The 7,502-nt window shown below is 43.3% G+C and overlaps 1 pseudogene; it reads right to left on the bottom strand.

Annotated features, from left to right (window-relative positions):
* Positions 1–269: 269 nt before the first annotated feature.
* Positions 270–873, bottom strand: LOC114697691 (annotated as a pseudogene).
* Positions 874–7,502: the final 6,629 nt, after the last annotated feature.

The raw sequence follows: 7,502 nt of genomic DNA, 5'->3' as shown, positions 1-7,502 counted from the left end.
CAAACAATGTGTGGTGGGCGTCTTCTCAAGGTACCTAGAGGCAGCAGCAGAGCAGTCACTGTGACCACCCCCAGCCACAAGTCCCGCATGTCCTCCATGGGGGCCCTGACAGAACTGGGACTCAGAGCAGAAGGCAGATGGGCCAGAGCACGATAGGAAGCCCAGGACACCCCAAAGCCACAGACTCAAATGCCCTAGGAGAGGAAGGCACTTCCTGACCCCTCCAGGGGCTTCATCTGGAGAAGGCATCCCTTCCCAAAGTGCCCCTCCTAGCAACAGCCACCACTAGCTGGATTCACAGGGGTGCTGTCGATCTTCAGGTTGGGCTGTTCACCCCCGGAAGCTGCTCCTGGCCCCGTCTGCTTTTTGATCTCTACAGACATCATTAACGCTTACTCAACATTGGTGGCATTCTTGGCACCTGTCTCCAGGGAGGGGACACCCAGAGAGTCTGCAAATTCTTTGGCTGTGGTGTTGTCCATGACCTTCTTGGTGGTGAGATCACTCTTGTTGCCTACTGGGAGTTTATTGACGTTCTCACTGGCATAGTGATCTATCTCCTGTAGCCACTGTTTCACGTTAGCATAAGATTTCTGGTCAGTGACGTCAGATGATGCTGTGAGCCCCCCCCCCCCCCCCGTAGTAGCTGGAAGTGATGGTCTGGAACCATTCCTGATGAGCTGTGTCCCAAATACGAAGTTTGATGGTTTTTGCCCTCTGGCTCAATGGTTCGAATCTTGAAGTCCACCCCAATAGTGCTGATACAGCTCTCTGTGTATGTGTCATTAGCTAATCACGGGAGCAGGCAGACTTGCCCACGCCCTAGTCACCAATCAAAAGCAGCTTGAACAGGTAGTCATACTCAGGGTTCATGGTGGCAGTGGTCGCCCACTGGGTCTCTCCCAGTTGGCTCTGCTGTGCCGCCCCGCCTCCCTGAACATTTGTGTTTTTGGGTCAGCAATATGGCCCATACTATACTGCCTATTGGAATGGAATGTTCCCAAAGTAGAACTCAAGGTGCGTAATAGCATGCCCTGTAGCCCTTCATTCACCCCTCATTTCTACATGGCTGTAGCCTGAGTCTGGATGTCCCTAAGGACCCACACATTAAAGGTTTTCTCTCTGGCTTGCCACTGTTGAAAAGTAGTTAAATGTTTCAAGAACTGGGAGCTACTGGGAGTCCTTCACGTCCTTGAGAGGAGTTGTGGGGTTTCAGTCTCACTCTACCTTTTGCATTCTGTTGCTTTGTTCCACTCACCCTTCAGCCACAATGGGAGACTTCCGCACAGGTTCACAGTGACAGACAGCTGATTCTGGACTGATGTTTCCCAAACCATGAACCCGAATGAACCTTTTCTCTTTAGAACTTGATTTCATCTCAGATTTGATTCAGTCACAGGAAGCTGGCTGGCACATGTACCTTTCCATTTTCCTAAGTAAGTCTTAACACCAAACAAGGATGTGGAGGGGGCTGGATCCTTTAATATCTGTCAGTGCAAGTTGCACAAAAATCAAGAAGACCCTTGGGTATACTTGCTGCCTGAATTATCTTTAATCTGTCACTGAATGCACTTCTCACTGACAAGGATCAAGCAGGTACTCATACCAGGTCTGGAGGGGTCAGGCAGGGATAACAATAAAACACAACTGAAGGACCCCTCTCCCTGTGGCAGCATGTAAGTATATGTAAACACAAGAAAATATGGCTCTTTGTCCATCATAGGGTAGTGGTGGTGACATATCTCATAACTGGCATTCAAGTCCAACCATGTCTTCAGTGCTTGTTTGTCAAAGCATACCAAAATTTGGGTATCTAGCCTGGCACAGGCATTCGTTTCTTCATTCAGAAGCAGGCCTTCAGCATGACTCTTCTCTGACCCCACTGCTAAGATTCCACTACACACAGTTAGATTCAGTCTTCCAACTTCTACTGAGAGTGAGAGCCATCTTTGTGTATTACATATCAGAAAACGGAGGGCCACATGGGCAAACACAGCATCCAAAGTCCCTGACTGAAGATTCAAACCCAGGCCACCAATTACTGATTCTCTGCTTTGTTTGATTCCTGTACTATGCTGAAAATCAAACGGCCACTACTCTGTATGGTCTGTGAGTTGAAACATGCAAAATTGTTGAGGCTCTTATCCTATGGTCTCACACTCCCAGAGAAGCCTATGTGAAATCAAAACTGAATAGTTAATATTATTGACTTTCCCAGGGTCTGTAAGTTCCTTATAATCCAGGGACCAGGCCTTATTCAGCTTTCTACGTTAGTGCCTGTTTCCTGACTGTCAGTTGAAAAACACGAGTTAATTATTAAATACAGAGGTTGGATTTGGTACAGCCGGTCAAAAGTACTGAACATACAAAATCTAGACTCTAGGCACAGGAAACTAGAAAAGGGTGACCCAGGACCTTCTGAATGGTTAACACTCCTCCATCTTTTGTAATTTCATTGTATAAATCTAATATAAATGAATTAATAATATAGTAACAGTAGAATTATTTTATCATGCTATTTTACATCAATGTTGATGCGTGTCTCACTTTTGTCTTACAACTAGAATCCATCCCAAGGTACCTCCATGTGCTAAAATCTAGAAGCATTGCCTTTGACACGGCCCATGGGGGCTCTGTCAAGTCTGAGGCACATCTCCCATGTTGTGAGAGGTATGCCGAAGGAAAGAAATAATTATGCTTGGAAGCAAAGGAAGGCTGCATGTCTTATTAATAGCTGAGATAAATTGTGTATACCATTGCAGTTCAGTTGATAACGATTCGTCAAACTTTGTTGCTAACATCTTAAAAAGCTGATGTGAGTCATGGAGAGCTATTTTGCACAAGATTTGTCACCTTGATCAGAAGGGGAAATGAATTACTAAATATAAAATGCCATTCTGCTGTGATTCATCGCTCTTTCAAGCTGACAGATGTCATAAAGAAATGCAATCTTTTCTCTCTCTCTAAAAAAACTCAGTAAAGGGTTAGTTCCTTCATCCCTTATCAGCTGAGGAGGGATCAGAGGATTGCCTGAGAGTGAAGTACAAGGAATCACTGTGTCATCTCTGCTTCCTGACAATGTTCACTTTGGGAAAGAGGCCATAATCTACATGCACAGTTTCCAAGGAAATGACAGCTCCCAAATGTCATTATCCTCACCTTAGGATGCTACAAATGGCTGTTTCCTTCCCACAAGACACAACAATTATATTAGAAAACTGGAACAATCTCTCTCCACCTGACAATGAACTTCTTACATAATCACAGCATATACAGATTGCCTTCTATTTACCTAAGAGTTCTGATTGACTTTATGCAAATCTCAAGGTATCCCTCAAGATCTCTTGGGTGAGAGGTGTAGTGGTATGAATGTGAAGCTCAAAAAGTGGCAAGCAATTAGTCAGAAAACCAGAAGATGAAGATTCATTCTTAGTGTGTGCACTCTTGGCAAACAGTGAACAGAATGCATTGAGAAACTTACAGCCCCAGGAGTTTCTAGTGACAAAGAAACTGGTAGCTAGGTATTTATGACATGTGCATTGTAATCTAGGATCAGGTATAAAGTTTTAGCTTTTCTACTTACTAATAACCCAGCCTAGACATTAAACTATTGCAAGGCTCTGGTGTGTGTGTGTGTGTGTGTGTGTGTGAGTTTCATTCATGGTATTTTTCCTAAAAGATTCTTTAACCTTGTTCATTCAATAGAAAAGAACTCAGGATGTCCTACTTAACATTATCACTATGAATAAAAAAAATATGCAAAGAATTTTGCATGATGCTATTTCATTAGAAAATACTACAATAAAGTTTGTATAAATGGCACCAAAACCCCAGTAAGGACTGTGCCCTCCAGTTCAAACTGCCCTCCATATACATGTTTTCTCAACTACACAGTTTCTGCCATGAGAAACTGGAGCACTAGATCCATAAAGACATTAACGGGGGAACAAACCTTCTAGGAACTTTCCATTTGCCAGTCTCTGTTTATGAACATCTCAGTCTCTGTGACATCACTCTCCCAGGTAGATTCACAACTCTGGCATCCTTTTCCTCTTCTTGCACTCGTCTGTCTCTACTCATCCCCAAGGGGTCTTCTATCCATCACCGTGATTCTGCTAAATCTCTTGCTAGGTGATGGGAGAGTATCTCTTGTTCTTGACCACTGGCATGCTGCTGAGCCCCATGCTTGTATCTCCTGACTAACCTTCTCTTTAGCTTCATTCTGCTTTATACACACCTTCTGCCAGGCTGCCCTAACTGATTTTTCCATAAGCTTTTCACTGTGTTCTTCCCATCAGCTCTAACATTGTTATCTAATGAAGGTAACCTGAAGGCCATCTCTATGCGTTTCTCAACTTCACCTGCCACATCCTCACCTGTCAGCTACATAATCCCATCTTGCCCCCTAAATATTTCTTTAATACATCCTAGTTCATCATTTCTCTTTCAAAAACTCAAAATGAGTATATTTACCTCCTAACCCGCCTTCTGCATATCATTTTTCCTTCCGACATCCAGCCTCCCATCTTATCTATTTTCTACTCAGAAACCACAGTGATCTTTCTAACAGGAAAGTATGATTGAGTCACCATCCCTACTTTAAGCCTCATGGAGACTCTCATGGCCTGTGGCCACATTTCCCTCATCTTGTGCTGCCAAAAGCCCAGAATGAAGCTGCCTGGGGCAGACACAGATGGCTGTGGAGAGTGCCACTGGCTGTCCACTGTCCCTCTCACCAAGTACTGAATAAATTGGTATAGCAGGAGCCTATTTAATTTTTTAGTCTTGTTATTTTCAAACTTCCCCAGTCCAGTGCTATAGTTGCAATATCTCAGAAGCCTCTGTCCTGTGGCTTAAATTTGTTTCTGGAAGGGTTTCAGTGGTGTCTGTGAGTCATGCTTGTCTTCTCAGCTCACCTTATACCAATTGCTGCTCAACACTGCAGGCCAAGAGAATGATCAGCAGGAACAGAAAGTCTGCTTCCCTGTCCACTGGCCTGTTCCTCAACCCATCAGCTAGCACTGGGAGAACCTGACTGTTCTACAAGAGCCAGATAGAGCAGTGAGTGGGAAATGGTGGCGTTGGAGGCAAGCATGGAGGTCGAACTGGAATGGCTATTGTGGACAGCAACTTACTAGACCTTTCCAGGTTCTCATTTCCTCAGTTGTGAAAATGGTAGCAATAAATCCTACTATCTCCTGGATTTGTTATGAGGATTAAATTGTTGTTGTAAGGCTATGCATATGTGTGTGTGTGTGTGTGTGTGTATGTATGTATGTATGTATGTATTCATGTATGTATCCATTTGAGCATCTATTCTCTGACGAAGATGTCTGCATATCCTCAGGTAATGTTATAACTCAGTAGGTAGACCTCCAGGAGAAAGAGAAATGCCTTTTCTTTTGGCGTAATGGGTTCCTTGGGTAGGTGTAACATAAAAATCATCAGGCAGATTAGTAAGAGGAAAGTACATGTTCTGTTAATTTTTGTCTACATTTGTGCACTGGTAACACTTTGATAGCTTTAAAGGTACCAAAATACATTAGTGTCTCACTGAGGAAAGAGTTCAAAGACTTTTTGGCATAACTTGACCAGGAGTAAGTCCAAGTTTGAATTCTTCTCTTCTCTCCCTATATCTTCCATCTGTCTGTGTAGCTTATAGTTTCTACCCTATCTGTATTGTTATATGAGTCTGAATCTATGCCTAGCTGAATGTTGTCTTGGGAACATTTCCCTAAAAGGGCTTTGCTCTCTTTTACTGAACAACACAGAAAGCATCACATGGGGAAGGAATGAGGGATGTTTTACAGAAATCTTTAACTGGGTTTTAGAGGGGATAAAACTTTACTGACTCCAACGGACCCTAACTGACCCAGATAACAATCCATACTGCAAACATCACTGCAAAGAGACTATATCACATTGCTTTAAACATTTATGAATGTTTGTTTTATAAGGCCATTTTTTTACCTGTTTGCTGTTTACAGAAATTATTACAACATACACACAAGCACCTGCACACCTCTCTCTGGGTCAGGCGCTCCCTGGGTCACGGGTATGCAAGAGTATATATCTTCAAACTGAAGCTATATGGATTAGCTTAGGTTGTAAAAGCCGACTGCTTGGGGAAATCCGAGACAAGTAAGTAACTGGCTGTCACATTGTTCTCTTAAAGGCTGGTTTAAACACACAGGCTGAGTACACAGCAGGATATCAGTCCTCGGTTTTAAGTGACTCAAGGTATATTGTTAATTCAGCTGTGAGGTCCAACAAAACTCCCAGTCCCTTTGAATATAAGACACATTTTCATATTAATTGCATGTCCACACCTATCTCGAAAGGACAGTGAACTCCGAAGGAATGGCTAGATGATGTGATGCTTTCTAGACCAAGACTGCTGGGGGAAATGGCCTGACAAAAAGGCCTGTGGCGTGAGACTGTAAATTTTAGAGAGTCACAGGAGAAGTGGCTTAGAGGTCGAGAGCACTTGCTGATCTCCCAGAGGACCGGAGTTAGGTTCCTAGCACCCATGTCAGGAAGCCCATAACCACCTGCAACTCCAGCTCCAAGGGATCTATCCAGTCTCCATGGGCACCTGAACACATGTAGTTTGAAAGAAAATGGCACCCAAAGAAAGTGGCACTGTTAGGAGGTGTGGCTTTGTTAGAGTAGGTGTGGTCTTGTTGGAGGAAGTGTGTGTCATTGTGGAGTTGGGCTTTGAGGTCTCCTATGCTCATGCTGCACCCAGTGTGGAAATCAGTTCACTTGTTGTTGCTTGTGGATCAAAATGTAGAACTCTCATATCCTTCTCCGGCATCGTGTCTGTCTGCATGCCACCATGTCCCACCATGAAGATAATGGACTAAACCTCTGGACTGTAAGTTAGCTCCAATTAAATGTTTTCCTTTATAAGAGTTGCCATGGTTATAGTGTCTCTTCACAGTAATAGAATCCTTAAGACATGTGTTATACACACATATCCATAAATAAAATTTAAAAAATGAAATTCTAAAGAATCACTAAGTGATTACAGGATATGAAGCTGCTTGGAGTTAAGGCTGAATCAGAGAATGTATTTATTCAGGTTCATCACAGACCTAATTATCACTCCCTGGGGATGAAAGTGAATTTCTTGCCATGGAATAGGGAAAACAAAAATATCTTGCACAGGAGCCTTGGCTGTTGTTCTTGGAAAGGAGAAATAGACAGAATGCATTCCTCTTCCAAAGACACAGTTCTTTGTGTGCTTTATAGCTTGAAATAATCAACAAGACAACTTGCTGTGCTTTGAGATGGTAATCCTTAACTCTTTTAAAAGAGACAGGAATGTAAACTTAAAATAAAAACAGTCTGCCTGGAAGCCTTACCTACTGATTTTTGCATCCTCCCACCCACCCTAGGAACACAATCCCTAATGTTGTAATGGGACTGCAAAAGCCCAGCTTCCAGTATGCTCAAGTCTCCCTCTTTAGACATCCCAAAGACGATCCCTCGTACGGTCC

This window comes from Peromyscus leucopus, chromosome 20 (assembly GCF_004664715.2).
Source record: "Peromyscus leucopus breed LL Stock chromosome 20, UCI_PerLeu_2.1, whole genome shotgun sequence".
Classification (NCBI taxonomy): Eukaryota; Metazoa; Chordata; class Mammalia; order Rodentia; family Cricetidae; genus Peromyscus; species Peromyscus leucopus.
This window is presented reverse-complemented; position numbering and strand designations above follow the sequence as displayed.